We start from the raw sequence: 19178 nt of genomic DNA on the forward strand, positions 1-19178 counted from the left end.
TAACTGCATTTTAATCTTGTTTCTTCTGTGGCAATAGAGACCAACTAGACTGAATTTTCTTGCTACTACTCTGTCACGCTTTTGGGGACTATCATTAAGTTGTGTGTGAGGCTCTTCCTGTGGGTCTGAGCAGCCCTAAGTCAGATCCCTTGCTCACAGCGCTTGTTTTCTCTCCTTAAAGGCTGTGCACCAGCAAATGAGCACCTCTGGACTACCAAAGCACAAGTTCGACAGAAGGACAAAAAGGTCTTGTTCCAATGAGCTCATGCTCTCGCTTTTGCCAAGTAATTAGGAGAATTCACCATCAAAATAGAATGTGCTCAGAAGCAGGCCCTATAGTCTTTTAAACGATGTTTATGGAAAAAACAAAACTCTATACATATGAAGATGGAAACGAAACCCAGGAAGCCGAGATAGAGCTGGGATTGGATGGGCTCTTGAAATGTTCACTGAGATGATTAGGTGTTGCTTGAGGGGTCCTGATGGGTACTTTCTCCTTGGATTATCACACAAAGATCCGGTGCCATGGAGAGTTTATTGCTCTCTACAGACTCTGGAGAACAAGGTGGTGAATAAGTTAGAAGATTGCCAGGGTCCAAAGTTGCGTCTGGGTAAATTAAAACAGCAAATTGCAAAGTTTGAAGATTCAACTAACAACAACCAAAAATCCATGGATAAATACATTATTTTGACTACAGGATACCAAAATACTAGTCTGACTACTGTTTTCCCTAAAGCAGGCACCCTTCTGATTGCCGCCTGGCAATAAATTACAGCACAACATCAGTTAACTGGGGCTTAATTTGATTAACTGAAAAAAAAATGTGCTTTCTGTCACATTCCACTTCTTGATGAAAAGTGAAGTGGCAAGACAGCAGCAAGCCAGTATCAGGACTTTATTAATACAATCTCTAAGGCAGTGGTTCCTAAAATCTGTCTCATATCGGAATCACCAGGAAACCTTAAAACATGCGGATTCCTGGCTCCCCTGACACCAAGCATTCTGATTTAATGGGGCTACCACCGGAACATTAGAATCCTAATGTGGAGCAAAGTTTAAGAACCATTGTTCTAAGGTATTTCTTGAGGTTGAGATGATGCGTCCCAGTCACCCAAACCATGTACATAACCTTGGGTCAAGGAACATTTTTTTTTTCCCTTTGAATCTACTGATCCAAAGAAGAACAATCTATTTAAGGCTACATAAAGAAAACTATAATTTAATGTGGTGTAGGGTTTTGTGCTATTTTTCCTTAAGAGTTCTATTCTGTTGTTTTCAAAATTAAGAATCTGAAAACAAATACTTCTTTACTATTTGGTCAGAAAAACAAACGAATTCTATCCTTGGGAAATCAGCTAAGGAAAAGCAAAAGGAAGGAGAGAGGGACAGGATGAGAAGCACAGAGGGGAAATCAAATCTCAGAGCTGCTTACTGTCTGGGTCCCTTGACTTCCTCAGCACACTCAGCATTTCTGGCTATCTTGTCCCACAAGCCTTCTGTCAAAGTTTTTGGGTGGACTGGCTTCTGGTGAGAAAGAAAGGGAGTAAAGGCAGAAGATAAGAAAGAGCATGTGACCAGTCCCATCCACTTGGCCTCCTGTTTGCACCTTAAGGCCCATTTGGAGGCACTAGCACAGAGGTCTAGGACTTTTAAAAGTCCAGCAAGAAAGCCATTGTTTTACACACTTCTGTCTTTCCAGTGGTTCGTGTATTTTAAACCAATCTCCTTCACAGATACAGTTATCTGATTCATCGATACATCTGTGTGCACATGATGAGAAGCTATTCTCTGACTTCAAAGAAATGTACACTCCTTAAATAACAAGGCAAGACAAGAAAAGAAACATGGAAGCGATTACTGAATTGTATCAGCTCTTTTATTGGAAGGACATATTCCTTTTTAGTGGAGCCAACCAGTAGGAAACATTTTGAAATATTAAAGTGTTAAAATATTAAAATGTTTAATCCCATCTTATGAATGAAAATAGCCATTTACACACACAGACACAGACACAGACACAGACACAGACACACATTTAAAGAAAGTACAATCTGAAAAAAAAAAAATGTTGAAATTTAGTGGTCTAATTTGGGCTGGGTTAGGTCCAAACCTCTGGCTGGAGGTTCAGGACTTATTTGAAACTGTTCTGACAAAAATCATAAGGGTTTTGTAGCTAAAAGCTAAAAATTTAAAAGATATTATAGTATTTCCAGTTTTGCAAGATGAAAGAGTTCTGGAGATTGGTTGCACATCATTGTGAATGCATTACTGAACTGTGTGCACTTCAAAATGGTTAAGATAGTAAAGTTATGCTTTGTGCATTTTAGCACAATTAAAAAGGGAGGAAATATCATGGTAACCACAACATTCTCATTGAATAGATGGACAGCTTATTTATTTAGAAACCTGTTTACTTTTAATTGCTTATTTAGTAACTTGTTTGCTTTTGGGGGGGTGGGAAATGGAAGGAGAACTGGGAATTTATGGAAAATAGGATATACTTTAAAATTGATGTTTAGTTTGGTTTCATTAGGCATAAGTCAATGAAATTCAAAAATTATCAATGAGAGAAATATCTGTGTAGAGAATCAAAAGGAAGAGTAGCTATATACTTATATCCTATTTTCAAAGACTTAAAGTCCTCATTTTGGGTTAGCATATACAACATGGTACCCAGTCAGAAACAATTGTATGGTTCAGAACAGGTTTCTAGATCATTCAGAAATTCTTTTTTTTTTTTTTTAATTTTTTTTTCAACGTTTATTTATTTTTGGGACAGAGAGAGACAGAGCATGAAGGGGGGAGGGGCAGAGAGAGAGGGAGACACAGAATCGGAAGTAGGCTCCAGGCTCTGAGCCATCAGCCCAGAGCCTGGCGCGGGGCTCGAACTCACGGACCGCGAGATCGTGACCTGGCTGAAGTCGGACGCTTAACCGACTGCGCCACCCAGGCGCCCCCAGAAATTCTTAAAAGTACACTGATACTGTTAAAGATTACTTTATTTAGACATATTTGAGAAGCTATCAATTGGGTTTTTTTGCTACCATTATTTTATTTGCTGCTGAGAAAAAAATCTGTTAATTAATTAATGATATGCCAAATATTTAAAGGTGTACCCCAGTTTCAAAGGTAATAAAATGTATTGAAAAGTTCATAGAATTGAATATATATGGTATAAAGAATATAACCCATCATACTTTATTAATAAATTTAGCTAGCTAGGAACCTAAAAAATAGACATTTCCCTTGAGGGCCAGGTGTAGGTACATACCTCAAATGTTAAAAGGAGCCAAAGCAACAGGTTAAAGTAATGAAAAAAAGCCCCCATTACATTCTAACCTTTGTTATGCCATAGAATAATCTGCACTTGAGAGAAGTTTTAATGGAGATGATAACTCAAAGATAGGTCTTGCCAAAGCCAATTAGGGAATCAGATATTACACGCATATATTTTTTTCTTGATAGCCTATTAATTTTCCAAATAGTTTTGGATATACTTGTATTGCATTTCAAGAAATACATAGAATGGAAAACAAACTGGAGAATTAGAACTAGTGAAAAAGTAGTAGAAACTGAAACATCTTTTAAAAATGAGTAGAGAAGACCATGGGGGAAGGGAAGGGGAAAAAATAGTTACAAACAGAGAGGGAGGGAGGCAAACCATAAGAGACCCTTAAATACAGAGAACAAACTGAGGGTTGATGGGTGAGGTGGGGGAAGGGAGAAAATGGGTGATGGGCATTGAGGAGGGCACTTGTTGGGATGAGCACTGGGTGTTGTATGTAAGTGATAAACCACGGGAATCTACCCCAAAAACCAAGAGCACACTTTACCCACTTTAGCCAATCTGACAATAAATTATATTAAAAAAAATAAATAAACATTAAGAAATTGTTAAATAAAAAATAAAAATATGAGACATAGTAGAATGTTGTTGTCTAAATATAATAAATGTGCAATTTCATATGATTTTTTCACTCTAATGTCTCTTTATGGTAATTTAATTTTGAAAAACGGTATTATCTCTAATTAACAAAGCAAATTTAAGCTGATTTAAAAATAAAAATGGATGATACTAATACTCAAAAAATAAAATGAAAATGAGTAGAGAAAATAAAAGCCCTTGAAAAAATGTAATTGGTGAAAATAAAACCATGAACATTACAAATAGAACTTTTTTTAAAGAATACAAATTGAGACGTGCATTTTTGAGTTAATGTCAAGTTTATAAGAAAATGAAATGAAGTAAAATTCTCCATCCCCAACTCTGAGCATTATGGTTACTCAAGATTTGAGCAAAATAGAAGTAATACACTATTAGGTTTATTAGAGGCTGAAAGAACCAGTTGTAACTCATTAAAAGACTGACTCTCTTTGATCTTTAACACGGTGGAGGTGACTCCTTTTTAATTCTATTCAACCTAATGAATGAGGAGAAAGTTCTTCTAAACCTCTATTATGCCTGTAGCTTTTCACTTTGGGCAGAACTGCTTTTTCTTTTTTTCTTTTTTAAGTCTATAATAATACTTTTGAATAGTCGTAAGAGATTTGAATAACCTTTAAAGTCCATATCAATCTGCCAGTTTATGGTCAATTGTACTAAATTGGCATTTAGGATTATGTAGTCACCATTCTTGGGGGTCATCCATTCCTGGGGAAATGTAATGGTAATAACTTGAACATTTCTTTGCCTGGTCGTCTCATTTTTGGATTATAATATGAATAATTCAACTCCTTTCAACAAAAGTGAATGCTTACCTAGGTAAATGTTGCTTTCCTGGGGAATATAAAAAATATATGCAAAGTATAGTCCTGTTAGGGATGGACTTAGGCTTTATAACATGGGGAAGGAGGGGAAGCCAACTGTGCAATGACTGTAACTCCAAGAAGAAAAATAGGAGGGTTGCTATTTAGCTATCATGTACTGCTATGGCATGCTGGCCAGAATCTATTCTGATTGGTCAGTGGTTATACCAGACCTGTTTAACAATATTTTGAATATTATATCTGAATAACCTTCAGCAACTGATTCAAGCTGCCTATCCAATATCTCTTTCCCCTTCCTTTCCTACCAGTACAACCCTTGTTTTGTTTTAGCGCATCAGTGTACCTGACCAAAGACAAGAGCATTCCCCAGCTTCCCCTACACCTAAGGATGGCCACGTGATACATTTTGACCAAAGAGATTTAAGCAAATGCCACTAAGAACTTCTAGACAAACTCTTTGAAAGGAAGATGATTCACCCAGCCCTTGAGTTTTGCTCTTCTTGATATCCCTTCTTGTCTGAGCTCAGACTTGAAGCTGTGTATTGAACAGCCGACTTTGGATCATGAATGCTTACAAAGAAAGACTAAAGGTACCTGGGTTCTGATGCCACTGTTTGGCTACTTCATCAACCATGAAATACCTACCTCTGGACTCTAATGTCTGAGAAAAAAAGCAAAGTGAAACAAAACAAAAAAACCTCCTAATTTGCTTCAGCTCCTGTCAGTTAGGTTTGCAATGGCACACAGTGTAATACAATTCTAACAGATTACCATATTAAGGTTCAAAATTGGGAAATTCCACATGGAGCCATGGAAATTAGGAAAGCATTATGAAAAAGACAGGATTTAAAAAGGTAGAATTTTAGAGGTGTAAGGTACCACAAAAATAATTTTGTTCAATATCCTAAGAAAGATGAAAAGACTGAGGTTGAGCAAAGTTCACAAAGACTAAAACATACTGATGGTTTAAATACACATGAATTAAACTCTACTCTCAGTAAAACACACTTATATTTTCACTTATTTCTAAGAAAACTGACCTATGCATCTCTTTTCAAAAAATCAAGTCTATAAGTGGGGTTTTATTCCCCAAATCCATGGGCTCAATCATGCTCTTTTCCCAGCTTATCAATTTACTCATGGCTGTCCACTGAAATGTGTCCTGAAGAGCTTTGGGGTTCTCTCATTCATTATTAATCCATATCTATTTAAAATATCCATTTCAGGGCGCCTAGGAGGCTCAGTCAGTTAAGCATCTGACTCTTGGTTTCCACTCAAGTCATGATCTCATAGTTTTGTGAGTTTGAACTCCACATCGGGCTCTGTGCTCGCAGCACAGAGCTGCTTGAGATTGTCTCTCACTCCCTCTCTCTCTGCCCCTCCCTGAATCATGCTGTCTTTGTCTCTCTCAATAAGCTTTAAAAAAATTCATATCATGTTCTCTTTTGTCTTTATATGATGCCTCAGATTTTGGAAGAGTTTGAAAAAAACCCCAAAAAACAACTGCCCACGAATCAGATGTTTCCATCTTGCTCACCGCTCTAGTAAACATAGCATAGATTTAGCATAATACCAGGCACAGAGTAGGTGCTTACTACATATTTGTAAGCCAACAAATGAATGAGTCTTCATGGAGCTATTCCAGAACATTCTACAGTAAGAGTATGAATTGAAGGGGCTGTTCTGTCTAAAACCACTGGCCACATGAAAAATGTACTATGTGTGTTGTGTGAGAACCAGCAAGGGTGAGTAGGAGGAATGTACAATCAAATTTTGAGGTAATTTTGCCTTTGATTTTTGTAGCATTTATGAAAGACAGAGTTCCAAGAATAAAAAAAAAAGAGCAATGGGAACACTATGTCTCTCAAATTATCATATGCATATTATTTACTAGCATGGTGTGGCAAGTAATGAATATATTAGGAGAATAGTTCTCATCCTCTTTGTATTCATGATAAAATATCCGCCCTGGCAAATCACCCAGGAATGATTAAGATGGGCCGTGGAAAGCTAGTTCGCACATCAGCCTGATCCAGCAGGTACTGGAGATTGATTTCATAAACATTATGCTGTTAACAGAGCACAGACTCTTTCTGACTGCACAGAGATACTACTTCTTTTTTTCTAACACCTATTGCTTGAGCATTCAGTTGCCCTGTGAGTGATTTTTGAAAGAAAAAAACAAAGTAAAGAAAAGAAGAGAAATGTTGTTCTTTAGCATCTGCTCCTCCATTTGATGGAATCATGGCAGGAAGAGTGGACAACACCTAAATTATGTCAACAGCACAGTAAATTACTGCCTTCCTTACTGGTTAAGGGAACAAGTCTCCACTTTACAAAGTTCTTAGAACTTTCGGGTAGGTGAATCTCTGGAGGTTTCCCATTTTTGTCAAATGCACCCTGTAAGAGTCTTTATGTGTACACCCTGTATTAGAAGGCTTTTTGAACTCTGAGCATTTCTATCATTTCCTTTATGTGTCTGTTCTACTTTGTACACACCATTATTTTTGCACTATTTCAACTCAGAGAAAATGTGTTTGCCTTGCCTATTATTAGCATCTTGAAGACAGGGGTCTTAGTTAACCCCTCTCCAAAATATTGCTGAGTACTTGCCTCCTGGCAGGTTCGAAACAAATGTTTGCTGACTGAATGAAATAATAAACAAAAGCTTAATACTATGTAAAACCACTGTGAGTCCCACAATGTATGGCCAACTATCTTCCACAAAGCAGGAAAGAATATCCAATGGAAAAAAGACAAGTCTCCTCAGCAAATGGTGTTGGAAAGACTGGACAGTAACATGCAGAAGAATGAAACTGGACCACTCGCTTACACCATACACAAAATTATACTCCAAATGGATGAACGACATAAACATAAGACAGGAAGCCATCAAAATCCTAGAGGAGAAAACAGGCAAACAATGTCCTTGACCTCAACCGCAGCAACTTCTTACTAGATATGTCTCTGGAGGCAAGAGAAACAAAAGCAAAAATAAACTATTGGGACCTCATCAAGATAAAAAGCTTCTGCACTGCGAAAGAAACAATCAACAAAACTAAAAGACGACTGAAGGAATGGGAGAAGACATTTGCAAATGACATGTCCGGTACAGGATTAATATCCAAAATCTATAAAGAACTTACCAAACTCAACACCCAAAAAACAAGTAATCCAGTGAAGAAGTAGGCAATAGACATGAACAGAAAGTTTTTCAAAGAAGACATCCAGATGGCTAACAGACACATGAAAAGATGCTCAATATCTCTCATCATCAGGGAAATACAAATCAAAACATAATGAGAGACCACCTCATGCTTGTCAGAATGGATAACATTAACAACTCAAGAAATGACAGATATTGGCGAGGATGCAGAGAAAGAAGAACGTTTTTCCACTGCTGGTGGGAATGCAAACTGGTGCAACCACTCTGGAAAACGGTATGGAGGTTCCTCAAAAAATTAAAAATAGAGCTACCCTATAACTTGGTAATTGCACTAGTAGGTATTTATCCAAAGGATACAAAAAAGCTGATTCAAAGGGGCACATACATCCTAATGTTTATAGCAGCACCATGAACAATAGATAAATTATAGAAAGAGCCCAAATGTCCATTGACTAATGAATGGATAAAGAAGATGTGGTACATATATACAATGGAATATTACTCAGTGATCAAAAAGAACGAAATCTTGCCATTTGCTACAATGTGGATGGAACAAGAGTGTACTATGCTAAGCTAAATAAGTCAGTCAAAGACAAATTTCATATGACTTCACTCATGGAATTTAAGAAACAAAATAGATGAACATAGGGGAAGGGAAGGGAAAATAAGATAAAAACAGAGAAGGAGACAACCATAAGATACTCTTAAAAAAAAATTTTTTTAACGTTTTTATTTATTTTCGGGACAGAGAGAGACAGAGCATGAACGGGGGAGGGGCACAGAGAGAGGGAGACACAGAATCGGAAACAGGCTCCAGGCTCTGAGCCGTCAGCCCAGAGCCTGACGCGGGGCTCGAACTCACGGACCACGAGATCGTGACCTGGCTGAAGTCGGACGCTTAACCAACTGCGCCACCCAGGCGCCCCAAGATACTCTTAAATATAGAGAACAAACTAAGGGTTGCTGGAGGGGTTTTGGGTGGAGGAATGGGCTAAATGGGCAAGGGGCATTAAGGAGGACCCTTGTCGGGATGAACACTGGGTGTTATAAGTAAGTGGTGAATCACTAAATTCTATTCCTGAAATCATTATTACACCATATGTTAACTAACTTGGATTTAAATAAAAATGAATAAATAAATGTATTAGAAATGCTTGCTCATCTTGCAGAACACTTGCAGAACAAGTTACTTGCAATCCAAAGTTTTACTGTATATGGTTTACAAATATTTTCTCCCATTCCATAAGTTGCTCTTTTGCTCTTTCATTATGCTTATTGTTTCTTTTGCTGTGCAGAAGTGTTAATTTGATGTAGTATCACTTGTTTATTTTGATTTTGTTACCCGTGCTTTTGGTGTCACATCTGTGGAATCACTGACAAGATCCATGTCATGAAGCTTTTCATTTGTGTTCTTCTAGTTTTATAGTTTCAGGTCTTACATTTAAGCGTAAACCATTTTGAGTTGAATTTTGTGTTTGTTGTAAGATATGGGTCCAATTTCATTCTTTCATATGTGGATATCCAGTTGTCCCAGGGCCATTTGTTGAAGGAACTCTTTTTCCCATTGTATATTCTTAGAACCGTTTTTGAAGATTGGTTGACTCTGTATACTTGGATTTATTTCTGGTTTCTCTATTCAATTATATGGTCAATATGTCTCTTCATGCCAGCATCATACCAGCTTTGATTACTGTAAGCTTTGTAATATATTTTGAAATCAGGAAGTGTGAGGCCTTCAGTTTTGTTCAGAATTCTTTATCAATATTGATTTCACTATTCATGGTCTTTTGTGGTTACGTAGGAAATTTAGAACTTTTTTTCTATTTCTCTGAAAAATGTTACTGGAATTTTAACAGGGATTGCATTGAATTTGTAGATTGCCTTTGGCAGTATGAAAATTTAACAATATTAAATCTTCTCTTCCATGAAAATGGAATGTATTTCCACTTTTTTTGTGAGTTCTTTGATTTCTTTCATCCATGTTTTGTAGTTTTCAGTATACAAGTCTTTCACCTCCTTGGTTAAGCTTATCCCTAAGTATTTTATTCTTTTTGGTGCTATTGTAAATGACATTATTTTCCTAACTTCCTTTTCAGATAGTTTGCTGTTTCTATATAGAAATGCAACTGATTTTTGTATGTTTATTTTGTACCTTGCAATTGTACTGAATTCATTTATTAGTTCTAACAGTATTTTTTTTTTTTTTTGAGTCTTTAGGGTTTCCTATATGTGTAAGATCATGTCATTCGCAAACAGGGGCATTTTTACTTTTTTCTTTCCAATTTGGATGCCTTTTACTACTTCTCCTTGCCTAACTGTTCTGTCTAGGACTTCTAGTACTATGTTGGACAGAAGTGGTGAGAGTAGGCATCCTTGCCTTTTTCTGAGTATTAAAGCTTTTTTTTTTTCTTTATCATTGAATATGATGTTAGCTATGGGTTTTTCATATATAGCTTTTATTATGTTGAGGTATTTCCTTCTTAGTTTGTTCAGAGTTTTTAATATGAGAGGATGCTGAATTTTGTCAAAAGCTTTTTCTGCATGTATTGAGATAATTATGTGATTTTTATCCTTTATTCTGTTAATGTGATATATCACATTAGCTGATTTGCATTTATTGAGCCATCTTTGCATTCCAGTGATAAATCCCACTTCATCATGGTGTATGACCCTTTTAATGTGTTATTGGATTTAGTTTGCTAGGATTTTTTAAAATTATTTATTTATTTATTTATTTATTTATTTATTTATTTATTTATTTATTTTTAAGAGAGAGAGAACACAAGCAGAGAAGGGGCAGACAGAGAGGGAGACATGGAATCTGAAGCAGGCTCCAGGCTCCCAGGTGTCAGTGCAGAGCTGACGTGGGACTGAAACTCACAAACCACGAGATCATCACCTGAGCCGAAGTCAGACACTTAACCAACTGAGCCACACAGGTACCCCAGTTTGCTAGTATTTTGTTGAAGATTTTTACATCTGCACTCATCAGGGATATTGGCCTGAAGTGTTTTTTTCTTGTAGTGCCTTTTTTTTTTTTTTTTAATTTTTTTTTTTCAACGTTTATTTATTTTTGGGACAGAGAGAGACAGAGCATGAACGGGGGAGGGGCAGAGAGAGAGGGAGACACAGAATCGGAAACAGGCTCCAGGCTCTGAGCCATCAGCCCAGAGCCCGACGCGGGGCTCGAACTCACGGACCGCGAGATCGTGACCTGGCTGAAGTCGGACGCTTAACCGACTGCGCCACCCAGGCGGCCCTCTTGTAGTGCCTTTAGGTGGCTTTGGTATCAGTGTAATGCTGGCCTTATAACATGAGTGTGCAAGTGTTCTCTTCTCTTTAATGTTTTAGAGGAATGTGAGAATTAGAATTAATTCTTTAAATGTTTGGTAGAATTCACCAATGAAGCCATCTGGTCTGGGACTTTTCTTTGTTTGGTAGTTTTTGATTACTGATTCAATGTCCATGCTAGTTATATGTATATTTAGTCTTTATATTTCTTCATAATACAGTCTTGGTAGATTGTATTGTTTTAGGAATTTATCAATTTCTTCTATATTATCCAGTAGTTTGGTATATAATTGTTCATAGTAGTCTCTTATGATCCTTTGTATTTCTATGGTATCACTTGTAATGTCTCCTTATTTTATTTATTTGAATCTTTCTTTATTTCTTAATTAGTCTATGTATGGGTTTGTCAAGTTTGTTTATCTTTTGCAAAAACCAATTCTTAGTTTCATTAAATTTTTTATATTGTTTTTATATTTTCTATTTCATTTATTTATACTCTAATCTTTGTTATTTCTATCTGTACATTGTTTTATTACATCAAAGATTAAGTTCTCCCATAAAGGCCCTTAAGTGGTGCTTAAGAAAGGCCTCTATTAAAGTGTTCCCAAGAAGAAACACTTTAATAGAGGCCTTTCTTAAGCACCACTTTATTCAGTATATGGTTGGCAAGCTTATTTCCTGATTCAAGGTTGGGGAACACCTCAACGTCTTCCCCATGTGTGTGCCATCATTGCAACTCATCCTGAGAATATGAAGGCAGGCACACATGTTCAGGGTGGGGCACTGCACATGTTGTTAGTGGTTTAGGAATGTGGACATTTAATTCTTCTCTTTGCTGGGAAGGATGGACACCTCAGAATATATAAGCTTAAAGTGATGAAAGGCAACCCCAGAGCTTCTCTGAGAGTGGTGCTTCTGACACAGCAACTGTTTAATTAACCAGGTAATCAAGTCAGCTTTGTTTGCACATCTAGGTCACGGACTTATTTAGTCTCTCTAAATCTGTCTAAGGCAAGGCTTCTTTTACTCTTTTGGAAAGGAGTTGGAGAAGAAAAAAAGAAGAGGGAAGTGGAGCTATCTAATGGCCTGGGAATAGGAAAGAACCTCCAATCACCACCACCACCACCACCACACACACACACACACACACACACACACACACACACACACACACTACTCCTATCTCTAAACTTCTGGGGACTCAGAGGGAGAATGATGTTGGAGAGAAGAGTAGGATAGTGATGCCAGTCCCTCCTTCCAACAGTACCCCATCTGTCAAGCTATTAAAAGTCAGTCCCGTTTGTTTCACTATACATCACTGATTCTTCATATAGTTTTGTTTCACAATTCCTTATATTAACCTAGCTAGAAAGCACAGCCATAACTGGGAAAGGTTTACAAATGTTCCTGCTCCCAGGAGACCCACTTTTCTGCTGCCAGTTCCTGCATCACTCACTTTCTCTGAGATTTACTCCTTGCTCTAGTGGCACTTCCTCCAACTGTGCCTGAGTAACACCATTGCTTCACTTCTTTCCTCTTTTATGGAAGTATGAAATGCTTTCTCAGGTTCATGGAGGTCTGTTATCATTCTGATTTCAGGAATTATTAAAGCACAGTTTTAAAAAGCAGAGTTCTTTCTTGTGTTGAAATGAAATGGAGAAAACATTTCAACCATTTTTCACTCAAAGTAGATGGTGACAATCAGAATCTATGTCTTGGGAGACAGTGAACTGAGGCTAAATGGTAATGGGACTCATGAAAGCTAAAAGCTGTGATTGTATGATTATTCAGGGTTAGTTGGGGGAAAGTCCTTTTGTAAAAATCAGGGCCAGTAATAAAGGATAAATTTCAAATCAGAGAGGCAAACTTAAACAAGAATTTAGAAGAATCAGAACACAGAAGTCATTCAAAGCACTACTGACTTCCCTGAAAAAAGATGGAGAAACATATTTTAACTCCTAAAAAGAAAAAAAAAAACAGACATGGGAATCAAAAGCACAGCATAAGGAATATAGTCAATGATATTGCAATAGTAATGTATGGGGATAGATGGTGGCTATGCTTGTGGTGAACACAGCATAACCTATAGAGATATTGAATCACTATGTTGTATACCTGAAAGTAATGTTACATTGTGTGTCAACTATACTACTAGACTTTAAAACAAAGACCATAAAAAGAGACAAAGAAGGGCATTATATAATCATAAAGGGGACAATCCAACAAGAAGATATAATAATGGTAAATATTTGTGCACTCAACATGAGAGCACCCAAATATATAAAACAATTAATAACCAACATAAAGGAACTAATTGATAATAACACAAAAATAGTAGGGGACTTTAACATCCCACTTACATCAATGGAGAGATCATCTAAATAGAAAATAAACAAGGAAACAATGGCTTTGAATGACAAACTAGACCAGATGGACTTAACATATTCAGAACATTCCATCCTTAAACAGCAGAATACATATTCTTTTCAAGTGCACACAGAACATTCTCCAGAATAGATCACATATTAGGTCACAAAACAGGTCTCAAAACAAATACAAAAAGAGTGAAATTACACCATGGGCCTTTTCTGACAGCAGTGCTGTGAAAGTAGAAGTCAACCACAAGAAGAAATTTGGAAAGACCACAAGTACATGGAAGTTAAACAACATGCTACTAAACAATGAAATGAGTTAACCAGGAAATCAAAACTGAAACAAGAAGAAATAGAAAACTTGAACAGACTGATAATCAGAAAAGGAATGGAATCAGTACAGCTAAGTGACTTCAGAGGCATGTTCTACTAAACATTTAAAGAAGGGTTGATACCTATTCTTCTCAATGTATTCCAAAAAATAGAAAAGGAAGGAAAACTTTCAAATTCATTCTATCAGGTCAGCATTACTCTGATACCAAAATCAGATAAAGACTCCACTAAAAAAAGAGAACTACACGCCAATATCCCTGATGAATATGGATAAAAAAATTCTCAACAAAATCCTGGCAAACCTAGTTCAACAATACATTAAAAGAATATTCACCACAATAAACTGGGATTTATACATGGGTTGCAAGAGTGGTTCAATATTCTCAAATCAGTCAATGCAATATACCACATTAATAGAAGAAAGGATAAGAACCATATGATTATTTCAAAAAATGCAGGAAAAGCATTTGACAAAGTACAAAATCCATTCATGATGAAAACCCTCAACAAAGTACGTTTAGAGGGAACATACCTCAACATAATAAAGGACATACATGAAAAACCCACAGCTAATATCATCGTTAGTGGGGGAAAAACTGAGAGCTTTCCTTTACGGTCAGGAACAAGACAGAGATGTCTACTCTCACCACTGTTATTTAACATAGCACTGGGAGTCCCAGCCACAACAGTCAGACAGCAAAAAGAAACAAAGGTATCCAAATAGGCAAGGAAGAAGTAAAACTTTCACTGTTTGCAGATGGCACAATACTATATATAGAAAACCCAAAAGACTCCACAAAAAAAAAACTACTAGAACTGATACATGAATTCAGTAAAGTCTCAGGATACAAAATCAATGTACAGAAATCTGTTGCATTTCTATAAACCAATAATGAAGCATCAGAAAGAGAAATTAAGGAATCAATCCCATTTACAATTGCACCACAAACAGTAAGATACCTAGGAATAAACCTAACCAAAGAGGTGGAAGACCTGCACTCTTGACACTGTAAAAAGTTGATGAAAGATATTGAAGATGGTTCCAAGGAATGGAAATATATTCCGTGCTCATGGATTGGGAGAACAAATATTGTTAAAATGTCTACACTACCCCAAACAATCTAAACCTTTAATGAAATCCCTATCAAAATACCAACAGCATTTTTCACAGACCTAGAACAAACAATCCTAAAATTTGTATGGAACCATGAAAGACCCTAGGTAGCCAAAGTAATTTTGAAAAAGAAAAGCAAAGCTTGAGGCATCACAATTCTGGACTTCAAGTTATATTATAAAAAAAATATAAAATATTATATTTCGGCTCTTTCCATAATTTGGCTATTGTTGAGAGTGCTGCTATAAACATTGGGGTACAAGTGCCCCTATGCATCAGTACTCCTGTATTCCTTGGGTAAATTCCTAGCAGTGCTATTACTGGGTCATAGGGTAGGTCTATTTTTAATTTTTTGAGGAAACTCCACACTGTTTTCCAGAGTGGCTGCACCAATTTGCATTCCCACCAACAGTGCAAGAGGGTTCCTATTTCTCCACATCTTCACCAGCATCTATAGTCTCCTGATTTGTTCATTTTGGCCACTCTGACTGGCGTGAGGTGGTATCTGAGTGTGGTTTTGATTTGTATTTCCCTGATAAGGAATGATGTTGAGCATCTTTTCATGTGCCTGTTGGCCATCTGGATGTCTTCTTTAGAGAAGTGTCTATTCATGTTTTCTGCCCATTTCTTCACTGGATTATTTGTTTTTCGGGTGTGGAGTTTGGTGAGCTCTTTATAGATTTTGGATACTAGCCCTTTGTCCGATATGTCATTTGCAAATATCTTTTCCCATTCCGTTGGTTACCTTTTAGTTTTGTTGGTTGTTTCCTTTGCTGTGCAGAAGCTTTTTATCTTTATAAGGTCCCAGCAGTTCATTTTTGCTTTTAATTCCCTTGCCTTTGGGGATATGTCAAGTAAGAAATTGCTATGGCTGAGGTCAGAGAGGTCTTTTCCTGCTTTCTCCTCTAGGGTTTTGATGGTTTCCTGTCTCACATTCAGGTCCTTTATCCATTTTGAGTTTATTTTTGTGAATGGTGTGAGAAAGTGGTCTAGTTTCAATCTTCTGCATGTTGCTGTCCAGTTCTCCCAGCACCATTTGTTAAAGAGACTGTCTTTTTTCCATTGGATATTCTTTCCTGCTTTGTCAAAGATTAGTTGGCCATACGTTTGTGGGTCTAGTTCTGGGGTTTCTATTCTATTCCATTGGTCTATGTGTCTGTTTTTGTGCCAATAGCATGCTGTCTTGATGATTAAAGCTTTGTAGTAGAGGCTAAAGTCTGGGATTGTGATGCCTCCTGCTTTGGTCTTCTTCTTCAAAATTACTTTGGCTATTCAGGGCTTTTTGTGGTTCCATATGAATTTTAGGATTGCTTGTTCTAGTTTTGAGAAGAATGCTCGTGCAATTTTGATTGGGATTGCATTGAATGTGTAGATAGCTTTGGGTAGTACTGACATTTTGACAATATTTATTCTTCCGATCCATGAGCACGGAATGTTTTTCCATTTCTTTATGTCTTCTTCAATTTCCTTCATAAGCTTTCTATAGTTTTCAGCATACAGATCTTTTACATCTTTGGTTAGATTTATTCCTAGGTATTTTATGCTTCTTGGTGCAATTATTTCCACTCATTTTTAAAGGAATAAACTTGGAAAGGTGTTTTGACTAAATTCTCTAAGTATATAGCACTACTTTAGTTGGAAAATTTTATAACTCACTGTCTTAAATATGTGAAATTGTCTTTTCCTTAATAGCAGTTATTTTGACCTTAATTATTTAGAAAATCGCTTTAATTTCAACTTCACTTTGTGTTATCAATGTTTGGATGTGGATCAACTATCCTATACAAACTAATAATATTCTAGCCATTCAATTTGGCCTGAATTTCCAGGGTGTGGGTTTTTGTTGTTGGTATGTTTGTATGTTTGTTAGGAATTAGTGAAACTTTATGATGTCAGTAAAGGGAGTAGAGGGCTTGGCTCTAGCGTCTCTTGATAAAAAAAGAAAAAAAGAAATGCTTAATGTTAAGTGGGGTAGATAGTGATTGTCTACTGCTAAATACCATGTGAACTGAGAAGGGGTGAGGACGGAGACAGTGCATGGGCTTGGATGCTGGACAGACTTGGAGTGGAAGTTCACCTTCACTGCCGATCACTCATGTCAGTTTGGACAAACTTTAATTTTAGGAAGTTGGGTTTTTCATGTGTAAGAGAAGAATAGTAACATTTACCTGATGGGGTTGCTGTGGGGAATAAATAAGATACTGCATGTAAGCATAGGGCACATAGTACCTGCCCCCCAAATACTAGTTCCTTTCCTTCTCTCACAGAAGGGAGAGATTTTAGAAGCTATTTAGTTCAAACCTTGATTTTTAAAAAGAAAATTCTGTAAATTAACATTTTAAAGGAATTTAATATTGCCAAATAATGGAATTAATTCCTAGTTTCAAATTTAAAAATACCATTACTTGTACTTAAGCATGGAAAAGAAATAAATTATAGGCAGCATGTATGTTTGGGGATTTAAAAAGTACATACACATGTAGAATTTTAAAGATTCAGGACATATCCTTAAAAAATAAGCATACATACAGAGTTTCTTTAGTTTTTAAGGACTGGTAAGACTTCAAAAGTTTTAGAATGACAGAAGGTGAACTTGAAAAGTACAATTTCGGGGCCCTTTAGTCTCCAAACAGTGTTTTAGACTCCAAAGCACCAAATAAGTGAAGTTGGTGATATTTACCTACCATGATGTAACGAAAATTCTTGGAATTCAAAATGTTGTGCTGCTTAGTCACTTCCCTTTTAGTATAATCATTGTCCAGCTTAGTTTACATCTTAGTGACCTTAAAAGACCTGAAGTTTCATTAAAAGTTAAAGTTAGCATCAGAGTATCTATTGACAGTTTTGCTTGTGGTTTTCGATAATATCTCCCTTTGTTCCTTTTGGCTCAGCAAAATATGGTATGCGAGACCTGAGGGCTGACTGGTTGACCTAGTTTAGAAGACCTAAGGAAGCCATATAACTAGCTGTAGCAAATGAAAAGCTATGACAATAATCCTATAAATATCCAGTTTTGGCCTGCATACACATAGGATACTGGGATAAACACAGCAGACCACTAAGTTTCTTATACAATTTCTCACAAGGTTCTTGTCACTATAGGTACCCTTTGTTTTGTTTTCTTAATGTAATGTTTTTCCATTTCCACCATTTTTCTTTCTTTTTTTTTTTTTTAATATGAAATTTATTGTCAAATTGGTTTCCATACAACACCCAGTGCTCATCCCAACAGGTGCCTTCCTCCATGCCCATCACCCACTTTCCCCTCCCTCCCACCCTTCATCAACCCTCCGTTTATTCTCAGTTTTTAAGAGGTACACTTTGAAGGTCAAGAAGAGCTTTATCAGTCCTGAATTTTAATTTTACCAGCTATATATTTACTTAAACACATCTTGAAGTTATCTTTAGTGTGTACCTCCAATGATTTCTATTGTTTATACTTCCTATCATTTGCTTTTAAATAAGAACTTGTGCTAAGTTCTTAATAATTTAGAATATTCCAGTGGGAGATTCCATAGTATGATTTGGTGCATGGATAAACCAAGGCTAAGAGTGATTTTCTACACACCCAAAGTCACTTAGGAAGACAGCTACTCAGACAAAAACACAGTATCATTACTTCAGTCTATCACAGAGTTCATTTCTTCCTCTTCATTCTTTCTTACCAGGGAGTGAGGATTGTCCTATGGTTTCCCATTAGAAACACAATTTTCTAATTGAAGACTGAAACACGAACTGGCCCAAACAGAGCTCCTGCTGGTTTTCGTTCCTTTCATTGTTGAAATGTAGTTATAAGCTCTGTTTTTTAAAAATAGGAGACTTCTGTCCAGCCTTATCCACAGTTTGTAGCCTTGCTATCCTAATTTTGTTTTAAAACAACAACAAATGGAATCAGGCTGTCAGACTAATGAATGCATGATTACTCTAAACTGGATTAAAGCCATTTAATTTATCACACAGTTTATTGCCATGGCAGTGTCTAATTAAATAGCCACATCTGCGTTTTCTAGAATTAGAGCTGCATCCCCAATGGTCTGCTGTGACATTAAGGCCTGTAAAAGGGAAGACAGATGATGAATACTGAAATAAAAAGGGTTTTGACAACAATAGTGTATGAAAATAATAAAATCAATA

The 19178-nt window shown here is 36.6% G+C and overlaps 1 protein-coding gene across 4 annotated transcripts in view; it reads right to left on the reverse strand.

The window, feature by feature from the left end:
- Positions 1-19178, reverse strand: part of PRLR (prolactin receptor) — a 166793-nt gene that overhangs the window by 66030 nt on the left and 81585 nt on the right. Inside the window, exon 2 of one of the 4 annotated variants that reach the window (XM_086676933.1) lies at positions 1434-1525. The exons of the other annotated variants lie outside the window; for them this stretch is intronic. The gene's annotated coding sequence lies outside the window, so the exon portion shown is untranslated. The remainder of the gene's footprint in view (positions 1-1433; positions 1526-19178) is intronic. 4 annotated transcript variants of the gene reach the window in all.

This window comes from Puma concolor, chromosome A1 (assembly GCF_028749965.1).
Source record: "Puma concolor isolate L17-30 chromosome A1, mPumCon1.1.hap2, whole genome shotgun sequence".
Classification (NCBI taxonomy): Eukaryota; Metazoa; Chordata; class Mammalia; order Carnivora; family Felidae; genus Puma; species Puma concolor.